The following is a 14,041-nucleotide window of genomic DNA, read 5'->3' as shown; positions in this document are numbered from 1 at the left end:
GGTGACTTTTTTTCTCTTTTCCCAGTCAACTTCCTTTTATTTTTCTGAAAAAAACGTGTGTGTTCTATATACGTCTTTGCCCTGGGGGATTTAAGCTCTATCAACCCAAAAACGCTCATGGAAATAAGGGTTCATCCGAGTTATTAAATTTATCCAAACCATGGAGTCGAGTTCGATTTCATCATAAACTCGCGGAGCTGCCTGTTGGCATACACCCTCAAGGGAGGCTACCTTGCTAACGCGTCCAAACTCTTAACCATGGCACCCTTTTTGACACCCAAAGCATGACCAATAATTGAACATAGATCTTGACCTTAGGTTGCAAACTCTTTTTACATTGTGACTAAATGCTACATGGTTTATTTGATGCTAACCCTCATGTGTTTGCTCTTTTTGTTTAACCCATGACCGAGGGTTTTTATTTCCACATAGTAATTAGTACGGACTAAAAATTGATTAAAACCTGGAAATTACGCGAATTTAGGCCTGGAATTGCGCACCTGTCTTAAAAGGTCTGCCGTGCCACGGTGTGCAATGCTGTGACACGGTGCCCAGGAGGATTGTTCAGTTAGTCTATTTTTGTCTTTGTGCATGATTATGTGGTTCGTATGTCTGGTTTGGTGTCCTATCTAGCTGGACTTTCATAACACGTGTCCATAACCTTCAATTAATCACTCACATGTCGTGTTCACACACTTTTCCGTTAGTCGTGCTGTAGACACCTAAAAATGTCTCCCCAAAACCAAACCCGATGATGAACAACCTTTTACCGTCACTATTGGTCGGGTGCAGTATTTAATCCCGAGAGTGTTTAAAAAATCGTTTTTAATTAAATTCAATTTTTGAATAATCCATGGATAAGTCTTGATGTTTAATTAAATTCAATTTTTTAAGCATAGTTTTTTCAATTTCAGCCCGAACTTTTTTTTATTTTATTGTTCTATTATTTTTTTGGCCCAAACCTTTTATTTATTTTATTTACTTATTTTCATTTTTAGCCAAAATAATAGTAAATCAGAAATGGCCCGAAATTATCAATCGGCACTTAAAATACTGCACGAAATTAGGGTTAAAAATGAATTTAGACGGAAAAACGGACTAAAGAATCCCGCGTCATGGCTACGGTCCACTGTGTCATGGGAAACTATCCCATTTGACGGTGGGATTCCCCGTGACACGGGGCACCTGCTGTGACACGTGGGTTTCCGTGTCCTTTCCGCGTAAACCCTTAACGCATTTTCTCCCCCGTTCACTAAATATTTCCCGCGTCACACAACAGTACATTGTGTCACGGGAATGTTTTCCGTCTGACGGTGGGAATTTCCGTGTCACGGTACACATTGCCGTGTCGCAGTATACTTTTTGTAGGGTTTTTATCTTTTAGGGTTCCGTGTGTCACTTAACAAATTTTTTCTATAAATACCACCACATTTCTGATGTACGGGGCATCAATTAATTCTCTATTTTTTCTCTCTTCTATGCTCTAGCCTAACCTTCTTCTTTCAAAATTCCTTCTTTAAGCACTCCAAGGAGTCCATACTTTACTCGTGGTTATGTCCTTAAGCTAAGGCGTGAAAGGTAGAACTATTTAAGGGTTTGGACCCAAATAAACTCTATTTAATTTAATTTAATTTAATTATTGTTTTATTATTATTTCCTTGAAGTAACTAACTCGTTTATTATTTTATAGTTGAAAGCAAACAGAATCAAAGTAAGAATTATGTTCCTTTTATTTCTATTAATTTTCAAACGATTTTATATTGTTGGAATTATTGTTAAATTGCTTCCAATATTAATGTTTATTCTATTATATTTATTGATCACCATATTGCATGTTTAAAGGGAATATGTAATTGAAAATTACGCCTAATAAGATAATTTGGAAAACCGGTTTAGGTTCCTTTTTAATCTTGTTGTTCAATCAAGTGATCACAAATATATTAGAATTATGTGTTGCATTAATATTGAGCCAATTTAGCTAAATGATAGTTTGGAGCAAATTGAATCTCTGTTGTTATGCCTTTGAGATCGCAGGAATCACTTTTTACTATAAGAATCAGGTATAGGCCAATACGGGCGAATGTGACTCCATGACTCACTTCCTACCATCCTCCCCGATCCTCCTTTTGTGGTTTCAAACCATACGGAGTTAGTGATCTCATGGATTATGAATGGGGTGTAACCTTCACGGGTCAATCGTTGTTGCCTTCGTTGTCCGTTTATCGTGGTTGCCTTTTATGATCCGTGAACGGTTTACAAGTTCCTTATAAACTTGTTGGCGGCTCCCTACTTTCCTTGTCCCTAATCGTATTACATCAATTCCCACTTCCTATGAGTGCCAAGAATATTCACACATGCTTTAACGTAGGCACACTTCAAACGACGCCTACAATTTGGCAACTCCACTAGGGAGGATTCTTGGTTATTTATCGATTTGAGTGATCGATATTTAATTAAGATGAGTGGATGAGATTTGAAAGATTCTTTTTAAATATTCCTGTGACTACTTAGGAATTTTTGCATAAGCATAGACGTTTTAACGTCGCATTTAGGTCTGTCCCGTAGGAAAAAATGAATAACTTTATCGCGTACGAAGGAAAACAGGGCAACAGTCAGATCTTTTGACTGCCGTGCCACGACAAAATTTGCCGTGTCACTGTGCTGTACACCGTCTGACTCGCGGAGCCGCCTGTTGGCATACACCCTCAAGGGAGTCTGCCTTGCTAACGCGTCCAAACTCTTTACCATGGTACCCTTTTGACACCCAAAGCTTGACCAATAAATGAACATAGATCTTGACCTTAGGTTGCGAACTTTTTTTTTTTACATCATCGTGACTAAATGCTACATGTTTTGTTTGGCCCTAACCCTTATGTGTTTGCTCTTTTTGTTTAACCCATGAGCGAGGGTTTTTAATTCCACATAGTAATTAGTACGGACTAAAACTGATTAAAATCTTGAAAATACGCAAATTTAGGCCTGGAATTGCGCACCGTGTCATGGTAGGTCTGCCGCGCTACGGTTTGCAATTCCGTGGTACGGTGCATTGCCCCGTCTGACGTTGCTCTGTACCGTGTCACGACAGTCAGCATCGTGACACGGTGCCCAGGAGGTTTGTCCAGTCAGCCTTTTTTTTTGTCTTCGTGCATGCTTATGTGGTTCGTATGTCTGGTTTGGTGTCCCGTCTAGCTGTACGGTCATAACACGTGTCCATAATCTTCACTTAATCACTCACATGTCGTGTTCACACACTTTTTCTGTTAGTCGGGCACCATTTTATTACCGTATTTTAGGGTAGTCTTGTGTCGTTTTTTTTGTGTGTCATTTTTTTTCGGAGTAAGTCGGATGGTATCCTCCCATATTATTTTTAAATAAAAAAAATAAAGAGAATTTCAAATTAAATTTTTTTTTTTTATTTCCGGATGGGTTAAGGTTAAGTTTGGTCATTAAAGGTGTGTTTATTTCGGTGTCACAACACTTGGTCAAGAAGCAATAGTAGATTGTTACGGTTCGAGTCAATACCTCAACAACCTCTTATACCAAAGAGGCGTACAAGGAAACCACCACAATCATCTCCACAAGATCCATCTCCAATCTACTTTCAACCAATGGCTACTGAGGAAGATATCGAGAACATCAACAAGACAATTGAGATGTTGTCTAACATGATGCAAACACTCACCACTAGAGTCAACACGGTAAAGCAGGACAATCTAAACAATGTTACTACCGGTGCAATGGACAAGATTAACGAACAGATGAGTAAGATTTATGAAGAATTCACTTAAGTGGAGCAACATGTAACCTCTTCATACATAAGTTTTCCACTGCTGACATTCCCAAGTTCAAGCCTACTGATAATCCGCTTTTCCATTTAAAGACCTTTTCAGCGACCATGGCTCTTAAGGGAGTAGATGTGACAATCTTCCTTACTGTGTTCCCTCTTTCCTTAGAGCATGCCTGTCAACAATGGTTCTACTCTCTGGAATCCAAACATGTTGCGTCCTGGGAGGATGTTGCTGAAAGCTTCGTCATGAATCGTTACAAGTGTAACATTCAGGCCAAGATTTCTGAACGTGAACTCTCCATTCTCAAACAGAAAGAGAATGAAGGCTTCACCACTTACTTAAGTAGGCTGAGGGAAACAACTGCGCTCTTGGTGGATCCCCCCAAGGAAAAAGAGGTGGTTCGCTTGTTTATTGCCAATTTGACTCATAATTACAAGAAACACTTGAAGTTTTTGCCTTTCAGTACCTTTGAAGCTGTATACGATATTGGAATCAATATCGAAGATGAACTGATGAAGACTGCTGGTAGCAACAATAATAACAACAACACTTGGAAAAACAAGAAGAACGACACTCCTTCTTCTTCATCTTCTAAGCCCAATAATGCTACCAACAATATCAATATCAATGATGTGCTGGCCCTTAATGCTCCTCCTCAAAGATTCCTAAGGAAAAGGAGGGTTTACATGCCTTTAGGAATGACTTATGATGCCGCTTTTGATCGCTTGCATAGTCAAGGACTGATTATGCCAATTGGACTGTTTCCAGAGCCTCGACCAGAGAACAGAACCGCTAGCTATGACCCCAATGCTCATTGCAAGTTTTATCAAGGCAAGGGTCATAATACTGAGAAGTGTTGGAGGTAGAAAGATGCGATCCAAGACCTGATTGATGCTAATTAACGTCCTGTCCTTCCAGGGGGCAAGAAGCCTAACATTCAAACAAGTCCTCTTTATGATGCTTTGGCTATCATGGGAGACGAAGTCTACTTTGATCCGTCAATACTCATTCCACCTGTGAATGAACCTTTACCGGAAGTTGTATTTGTCTTGAGCTATGAGGAAGTGAATGGAATTTGGGATAGTGACGATGAAGATGTCTATCTCAAGGATATAGCCTGTTCGTCTCTTGGCACAAGTGAAGATATTTGGGGAGATCTTGAGGTAAAGGTTCTCACCAGAAGTGGACGGTTGCAACAGCCTAGTCCACCTCCACCTCCACCGCAATCATAACCAATAGTTAATCCCATCGACCCCGTGAACAACGATGTGGTCAAACAATTACAAAAGACCAAGGTGGAAATGAATGTATGGAAGATTTTGACCACCTCTCACGAGCATCGAAAGGCTGTGATGAATGCTCCGGTGAAACTAGGAGTTGATGATGATATGACTCCTCAAGGACTGGTCAACTTTCTCACTACGGAATTGCCAAGTACTAGCAATTTGATTTCCTTTTCTGACAAGGATCTGCCCCGGGAAGGGGACCAACATAACAAGGCCTTACACCTCACTGTGGTGTGTAGGCAGATGAATGTTCCTATGATCCTGGTTGATAATGGATCTTCAATTAATGTATGCCCACTTCGCACTACAAAGAGGTTGGGCATTAAAAATGAAGAATTGACTCCCTCTACTCAAGGAATTCGCGCTTATGATAATACCCGCCGTCAAGCCGTGGGTACTATCTTGCTAAACATAACTATTGGAGCCATTGAACAGCGCACCAAGTTTTAGGTGGTGGACATTAAGGCTTTTTTCAATATGTTGTTAGGACGTCCTTGGCTTCATGAGCTAAAGGCGATCCCATCGTTGTTGCACCAGAAAGTGAAAGCCATAGTTGGAGGGGTTCCAATTACCATTGATGCCTCCTTCATGCACATTCAAGTGATCGATACTCCCATCGTCCATGTTGAACATGATGAAGAAGATGAAGACCTCTGGGTTTTTCGCTCGATGATGTTCTCATGATCGAAAAAGAAGAAAAGTGTCATCGCGACTTTGATCCTTATTCAAATACCAATGTTAATCCCATTATGAAGAAGCAAGGGCATTTCCCTAGAATGACCCTCGGACTCAAAAAGAAAATGGATGAACTTTGGGGCCATCCTGGTGCACTTAAGAAAGATACCTTTGGCTTGGGATTCAAGCCAACAAAAGAAGATGTGAAACAAGCCCTCCTGAAAATGAAGGCTTGCAATAATGCTCGAATCATGAAGACGCAAATGGCCATGGATCCATATCCATTCACCCTCAATGGCCAATATATCAAAGAAGGGGAAGACTTCCCATGATATGAATTCCCTGAGCCTTTTGTCCATGATGGGAAGCGTGAACCAGGATTCGAGATGTTCCTTGATTATGACTTCGTCGATGAAGGCGAAGAGCTCTTCACAACTGAGAAACCAGCTAGTCCAAGCTCTGGTGATCTGAACATTAACCTTCTTTTTGGACTAGTAAAGAATGAATCCAAGAATGAATTCAAGCCTGTCTGCAATAATGATTCTGAGCTCATTCAAGCTGTTATATCAAGCAAGAATTTTGACCCCCTCCGAGTTAGTCGTCTAGGCTAATAATATTTCAAAGGGATGGCGCAAGACAGTGAAGATCACCACGCCAAGCGGAGAGAAGTTGGAAATAACCGCTGGCGAAGGTCCTATGTTTGATGAGTCTAAGTCGTCTGGGTCCGAGTCCGTGTCTGAGTCTAAGTTCGTAGACGAGTCCTTAGGGTCTAAGGCCGACCCTCTTTCTACTATAGAATCCAATCCCGAGTCTCTTGTTGAGCCTTCTCATTCTGTCCCAAATAATTCCGGCGAGGTCGCAGCTGACCTTGCCCTCCTTGATGTAATGACAATTGAATTCAATAAAATGAATACCTTTTCTTACGATGCGTATCATTCCCCTAACCCTGATCAATATTGCTTTTCTAATGATAAAAATGACAAAGAAATAATAAAAGCAATGGAATAACATTAAAATAAAACAGCAATTATTTAAGATATAGAAACATTTAATATTTCTAATGATACGACTATCAAAGAAGTAAAAATCGGATTAACACTAAGTCAAGATGAACGCAAAGAGCTAATTAACTTGCTTAGTGAATTTGTTGATGTATTTGCTTGGTCATACCAAGATATGCCAGAAATTGACAGGGATATAGCTCATCATACGATACTACTCATTCCAGGTATGAAGCCTGTCAAACAAAAGCTGCGCCGTATGAAACCGGATGTGGCCCTCAAAATCAAAGAAGAAATCAGAAAATAATTGGCTTCAGGCTTCGTAAAAGTATCCAAGTATTTAGAGTGGATAGCAAATGTGGTTCCAGTTCCAAAGAAAGATGGAACGTTCAGAATGTGTGTTGATTACAGGAACCTCAATAAGGCAAGCCCGAAAGATGGGTTCCCTCTACCTCACATTGACATTCTAGTCGATAACAAAGCAAACCAGGCACTCCTATCGTTCATGGACGGCTACGCCAAATATAATCATGTATTAATGGTCGAGGAAGATATGGAAAAAACCAAATTCATCACACAATGGGGTACATATTGCTATACGGTAATGCCATTCGGGTTAAAAAACGCGGGTGCCACCTACCAAAGAGCAGCCATAGCATTGTTACATTATATGATGCACAAAGAGGTGGAGGTCTATGTTGATGATATGACCGTTAAGTCAAAAGATCGCCCAGGCCACATCATCACACTTCGCAAGTTCTTTGAAAGACTCAGCAAGTACAACATGAGATTAAATCCAGCAAAGTGTGCATTCGGGGTCACATCAGGCAAACTACTCGAATATGTGATTAGTTCTCGAGGGATTGAAATTGACCCTAAAAAAGTTAAAGCGATCATGGCTATGCCACCGCCCAAGAATGAGAAAGAAATTCGAGGCTTCATCGGAAGGCTGTAATAAATAAGTAGGTTCGTATCAAAACTCACGGCGATATGTGTACCTATATTTAAGAAGCTTAAGAAAAATGTCCCAGTCACATGGGATGATGATTGCCAAAAAGCTTTAGACAAAATCAAAGAGTACCTGGCAAAACCACCTGTGCTAGCGCCAGCAATGCCTGACTTTCCTCTTCGACTCTACCTTACGGTCACAAGAGAAACGATGGGAGCAATGCTAGCACAAGAGATCGAAAGCAAGGAGAATGCAATTTACTATTTGAGCAAGAAGCTTCAAGGATATGAGACACGATACACACCGCTTGAAAAGTTTTGTCTCGCACTTGTGTGGGCCGCACAGAAACTAAGACATTACATGCTTACTCATAAAGTGCATATCGTGTCCAAGATGGATCCTCTCAAGTACTTGTTCGAAAAAGAAACACTTAATGGCAGATTATCAAGGTGGATAGTCAACCTTGCTTAATTTGACTTCAAATTTGTACCATAAAAAGGCATCAAAGGTTCTGCGATTTCTAACTTCTTAGCAGATTTTCCGCTAGAAGAAGTTGAGAATGAAGAAGATGAGTACGATTTCCCCGACGAAGATTTACCGAAGATGATAGTTGGACGCTCTATTTCGACAGAGCCTCAAACCAAAAAGGTTGTGGTGTAGGAGTCTTGCTCGTATCACCCAATTTCCATAAAGCTCGACTTTGATGTGACCAACAATGCCGCAGAGTAAGAGGCATGCATTTTTGGATTAGAAACAGCTGTGGCCTTGGGAATTAAGAGGCTCAGAATCTACGGTGATTCATCACTAATAATTAACCAAAACTCCAAGGGATGGAAGGTGAGAAGTGAATGTCTCGTTACGTATCAAGCTCATTTGGAAACTCTCACGGAGCAACTAGATGAAGTGGAATATACGTACTTGCCTAGAGAAGAAAACCAGTTTGCCGATGCACTGGCTAAATTAGCATCAATGGTGCGAATACCAACAGATACAATCAGAATGCCGTTGACCATAGAAAGAAGATATGAGCCGGCTTATGTTCACGCACTTGATGATGAACAAGAATCACAAGAAGAAGATGAAGAGCCATGGTACACAGATATCCTTAACTATGTGACAAAAGGAGAATACCCTCCTAATACTGATAAAAGGGCACGCCGTGCTTTGAAGCTCCTGGCCTCATAGTATGTGCTCATCAGGGGAGAACTCCATAAAAGGATTGCACTAGGGAGAAATCTCTTATGCATAGCCAAGAAAGAAGCACAAAAAACCATGGAAAATCTTCACGCCGGTATATGTGGAACACATATAAATGCTAAGATGTTAGTCAAGAAGATTCAACGATAAGGTTATTATTGGACTACTATGGAGAGAGATTGTCGCGAATACGTCAAGAAATGTATGAAATGTCAAGTCTATGCAAATTTACAGCACGTTCCACCTTCGCTTCTGTACACATATACCTCTCCATGGCCTTTCTATACTTGTGGTATCAACATCATTGGAAAGATAACGCCACCAGGACAAGCGGGGCATGAATTCATCCTTGTAGCAATCGACTATTTCACCAAATGGGTCGAAGCTGCCTAATATGCTAAGTTAACGGCAAAACATGTGGCTCAATTCATTGTAAAAAATATCATATGCTGCTATGGGGTACCTCATGAGATGATCAGTGATAATGGAACGCATTTCCAAGCCGAATGCGTGGAATCATTACAGAAATATCATATCAAGCATCAGAGATCATCACCCTTCAGGCCACAAACAAATGGTGCGGTCGAATCGGCGAACAAAAATGTAAAAACTATCATAAAAAATATGACGGAAAATTACAAAGATTGGCAAAGTAAGCTACATTTCGCCCTTTGGGGTTATCGAACCTCTGTTCGTATATCAACGTTGGCTACCCCTTTCTCTTTGGTCTATCGAGTTGAAGCTGTACAACAAATAGAGCTCGAAATCCCTTCTCTCCGAATCGCGTTGGAAAGCCAACTAGATGAAGTCGACTGGATTAGAGCAAGATATGATGAATTAGTCTTACTTGACGAAAAACGCTTGGCAGCTTTGCATCATGTCCAAGCCTACCAACAACGTATGGCACGACATTTCAATAAAAAGTCAAGACTAGGAACATCAAAGAAGGTGACCTGGTTCTTAAGGCACTTCGCAAAAATGTGTTGGATCCAAGAGGAAATTCAGACCAAATTGGTCAGGCCCGTACATTGTTAAATCCATCTTGTTTGGCGGAGCGGCACAATTGGTAGACATGGACGGTAACGGTTTCCCCAATTTAACCAACTTGGATCAACTCAAGAAATTATATGCCTAGTTGCATGGGTTCATGACCCAATAGAGCTACGTTTAGCCTGATTCCTTTTTAAGGATACGTAGGCAACCCCTCAAGGGGGCCCGACCACTTTAAAAAAATAAAATCCTTCCTCCGTCGATCAAGTACACGCGCCAATTCAGCATTGCGTCACGACAAAATGGAGCTAAAATAAAAAAATTGCTCGTTCAGCATCCGGAGTCCACCGTGGCACGGGAATTTCCACTGTGTCACGACAGCTACCACCGTGGCACGGTGAAACTGCAGCAAAATAAAGAAAATTAAAAAAAATTGCCGCGCCACGGGAATTTCCACTGTGTCACGGCAGTTTTCACCGTGGCACGGTGGAACTGCAGCAAAAAAAAATATTTATTTCCGCGCCACGGGAATTTCCACCAAGTCACGGCAGTCTCCACCGTGGCACGGTGAAATATCAGACTTTCCGATTTTTTTTTAGTGACGTAGACTTTGCGAATTCTGTTATTTGTTCGACGTTTTTCTATTCTTCCATTGCGTCCGACTTCTTGACTCGGATATATATATATATATATATATATATATATATATATATATATATATATATATATATATATATATATATATATATATATATATAAAGAGTCATTGTAATTTTTATGTAAGACGAAAATAAATATGCTATTATTATTGAAATATATGTGACTACAATTATTGGCATCATGCGCCTTATTTTAAAAATTATAAATCATATAAGCAAAGCAATACTGATCTAATCCTTCTTCACTTTAGGAACCTCATTCTCTTTTTCAACTAGGTCGTCCTTCACCATTAATGTATCTTTTGTAGCCCGAATCGTCACACCCCTAGTCGAACTTTCACCCCTTTCACCTTTCTTAGAATTCTTTGGTTGCTTCTCTCTATAAACCGTCTTCTTCTTACCCTTCCCTTTCACATAATTCTTCCTTTTAGGAATTATAGGAGTCTTAAACTCAATCCCTTGTGTTCTCGGACCTAGAAGATCTTTAGGAGGCGCTTTCTTACTTTCAAGACGGCCCTTCACATCAAAGTTGCGTGATCCGACTCGATCCGTTCTACTTCTAGGATTCAACCATGCCTTGTATCCACTAGATAAGGGAGGAGGAGCTTGGTTACTTGCAAAAACGGTCCACAAAGGTCTTTTAATCCAATAAGCCTCGTACTTGTGAACGTTACTTTCATGCAACGATACTTCACGAGGACTATCGTTATAGCGTGGAACTACTTGTTCAAGTCCATATTGTCGCATCAATCGAGAAGGACAATAAAAAGTCAGCCTTGAGATAGTAGGAACACGGCAATACGGAGTATCATTCGTACCAACCATCCTAGTAAGCCTCCACCAAGGCACCACCAAACGAATGGAAAATTCACTCTTTGCAAATAAATTCTTCCAATCTTCTTACGACATGTTCACAGAGTAATTCTTCTTCCTGCGGACTAGATCGTTGGGACCATATTTTTCAATATCGTCGGGGGCTTCAAAAAGTTCTAAAAGCTCCATCAACCAAATATGCCAAAAAAAAAAATATCAGTAAAAAAAAAAAATTTGCAGAATCCACCGTGACAAGGCAGAATGCACCGTGACACGGTGCCTGTTTTGTGTCACGGGGGCTATTAAGAGCGCGTTTTTACCTGCAGCAGTACTAGAAAGCCCTTCCTAACGGCTTTCCGGTCAGCTTTTGCTTCGTCAAGGCCGCACAAAGTTTCTCCAAGGCACGTAGGCATAGGTGATCTCCCAGATTCAACATGTTCAAGCACAGATGCTAGACAAGCATGTCCTACTCTACCATTTGCAAATAAAAGCTTGCTAAACATGTAAAAAATATAAGCCCTTCTATGGTATACATGATAAGACTCAAAAACAGGGCGATTGAAATATAAATTTGCAAGTTTTTCCAAGTCTACCTCATTACCACACCCCATTCTATTTAAATCTGGATCTGTAAGATTCCGATGGCGTTCAAAGCCTTGGTAATAATACTCACGAAGGGTAGGCATGGCAATAAGATTTCTGGCAGGAAATCGAAAGATGGCACCGAATTCCTCCGACAGGGGACATATTTCATCGTAATCAAACTTAAAACAATGTGTTTCAGGACTCCAATAGTCTAATGCTTCCGTAAGAAAATCATGTTCAATCGCTACATGTCTCAGGGCTAATAAAACCCTGACATGAAACAATCCCAACTCTTTTTTGTCAGCATTAGTCAAAGAATAAGACTGGTCGCGGAGTGTATTATCAAAATTCTAAGACATTATTATTGAAATATGAAATTCTAATTATTTTATGTTTCATAATTATGCATATCACGAATATACTGGTCCTATTTTATAACGCTCGGAAATACTCAGAATCTATCTTTCTATACGCGTAAACCACACCGTTGCAGAATACGCGCACTGTTACACGGGATTTACCACCGTGTCACTGGAATTTTTGCCGCGACATGGCAGCGTTTGCCATGACATGGTGTACAGTGCCGTGTCACGGTGCCCACACATTTTTTATATCCTTTTCCTATTTTTATCTGGATTTTTATTTTTTTATCTTCACCGTTCATCTTTTAATTCTGTTTTTCGAGAGTTTCATTCCTAATAAAATTTTTATTTTTTTTACTAATATTTTTATTTTTATTTTTATCTTTATTATTTTATTTATTATTTTTTTATCACTTTAATCTTATTTCTATTTCTATTTATCTTTATTATTTTATTTTATTGTTTACTCTTATTTCTATTATTAATATTTTACTTTTTTTTTTTGTTTCTTTGGGAAAGTTGTAAACCTGAGTTGTAAAACTTATCCCTTTTTTTTTTCTTTTTATCTTTTTCTTCTTTTTGGGGAAGGTCAGTACCCTCCACTTACGTTTTTTTTTTCGCGTCATTAATAAATACACAATCACACACAATGAGTCCCAAGCACACACTAACACACACTAATAAATACATAAACTCTGAATAATGTACAAAATGACTCATGATGCTTAAGTAGTGTCAAGTGTCACTAATTAAAGTACAAATAAAGACCCTCGGTCAAAAAGCTGTAGAACTAGAAGAGTGAGGATCAGTGTCATCTAGCCTGTGAATACGGGAGCGGTGAGCCAAAGAGTCCCGCCATCATCCGGGTAGGAGGAGTACGTAGTATCCCTACTAGTCCCTGTAACTCCAGTAGCAGTCAAACTCAAAGAGGGACCCGTCTAACTGTCAAACGGTGTAGACTAACTCTAAGAGGTAGGAAGTGTCGGTGGAGGCATCGTCCCATACACTGGAACTGAAAACAAGCCAAGCATCGATGGAGGAAGCGTCCCAGATGATGGAGCTGTGTATAAGCCATGATCCACGTGAGTGATAACAGGCCTGAACTCAGGCTGTGAAGACTGTGAAAACGAATGTCGTTGCCATCGACCCTGACCCTGAAAGTGCTGGAACGGCTGGGAAGACTGAGGCTGCTACCAATGAGCCTCCTGAAATGGTTGAGAAAGCCGAGGCTCTTGCTGAGACTGAGAATGCCGATGCACCTCAAGAGATCGTCTTCCACGACTAGGCTCTCCCTTGTCCGAGCCTCTATGCCTCGAGCGCGAGCGGGACCTCCATCGCTCCTGAAAGAAACAAAATCAAAAGATGTCAATAGTACGAAATAGAACAAATTGTAAAAATGAGAAATAGTGAACATACCTCAAGAACATCGCTAGAACCGCCCCGATAACTCGCATCACGCCGAAGCTTGATGATGCAGTACTTAAAAGCGTCAACTAGATTCATGAATCCCATCATCTCCAGGCGGGTAGGCTGAGAACAAAGTAAAGAAAAAATCAGTAACAAGCGGTATTAAAAGGGATGAATATTGTATCAAAAGCTTACCGGCTCAAAAACATTAGGCAAAGACTCCTGCTCCTGTCTGAAACCCTTTAGCGCGTCAGCAATATGGTCCTCAGTAATACTGATCGACCCTGATTAGCGGACGGATTGAGGCGGGATCTCAATCCTCCCCACAC

This window comes from Chenopodium album, chromosome 8, assembly GCF_948465745.1.
Source record: "Chenopodium album chromosome 8, dcCheAlbu1.1, whole genome shotgun sequence".
Taxonomy (NCBI): Eukaryota; Viridiplantae; Streptophyta; class Magnoliopsida; order Caryophyllales; family Amaranthaceae; genus Chenopodium; species Chenopodium album.
The sequence above is the reverse complement of the archived record's forward strand: the minus strand, read 5'-3'. Positions refer to the sequence as shown.